The 737-nt window shown below is 36.2% G+C and overlaps 1 protein-coding gene across 1 annotated transcript in view; it reads left to right on the top strand.

Moving 5' to 3' along the window:
• LOC119591705 (steroidogenic factor 1-like) overlaps nucleotides 1-737 on the top strand; it is a 34,253-nt gene that overhangs the window by 14,986 nt on the left and 18,530 nt on the right. The gene's annotated exons all lie outside the window — the stretch shown is intronic.

Here is a 737-nt window from a genome sequence, read left to right as displayed (position 1 = left end):
CAGGGAATTACTTTCTAAGCTATAATTAGTCGACTCTTTTAGATTACCTTATCCCTCCACTTCTAAATAGCCGTCTGTTTGCTTGTAATTTTTTACCTATCTTTCTGCCTTCAGTTTATGGAAGTTTCGTGCTATCATTACTATACTACGTCTCGTACTTTCTATCATGGATTCTTTAATCGATTTCTTAAAATTCATTTATAATATCTTAGATGAAATACAAACCCCGAGATGTTACGATATATAAAACAAGAACCAAGTGCAAGCATATGAGGTCCCAAAAGAAGAAGAGTGAATACGAAAGGAAGAGAGAAGTAAGTAAAAGAAGGAGAGAGAGTAAATCGAAAGAAGAGAGAGAATAGAAGAAAAGAAGAAGAGAGAGTAAATAGGGAAGAAGAAGAGAGAGTAAATAGGGAAGAAGAAGAGAGAGTAAATAGAAGAAAAGGAAAAGAAAGAGAAAATAAGAAGAGAAATATGAAAAGAAGGAGAGAAGATAGAAGAGAAAAGAGTAAAACGGAGAGAAGAGGAGAGGAAATTGGGAAGAAGAGGAGAGAGCAAAAGGAAAGAAGAAGAGAGAGTAAAGAGGGAGGAAGAAAAGATAGTAAACTAGGAAGAAGAAAGGGGAATAGACAGAGAAGTGGATAAAATGATAATAGCAAAATCATTACAGAGAAAGGAGGGGGGGGAGTATCGGCTTGTTCGAGTGTGTTTGTTGGCTTCCGTCTGTGCGTGTATGT

Source organism: Penaeus monodon, chromosome 29 (genome assembly GCF_015228065.2).
Source record: "Penaeus monodon isolate SGIC_2016 chromosome 29, NSTDA_Pmon_1, whole genome shotgun sequence".
Taxonomy (NCBI): Eukaryota; Metazoa; Arthropoda; class Malacostraca; order Decapoda; family Penaeidae; genus Penaeus; species Penaeus monodon.
This window is presented reverse-complemented; position numbering and strand designations above follow the sequence as displayed.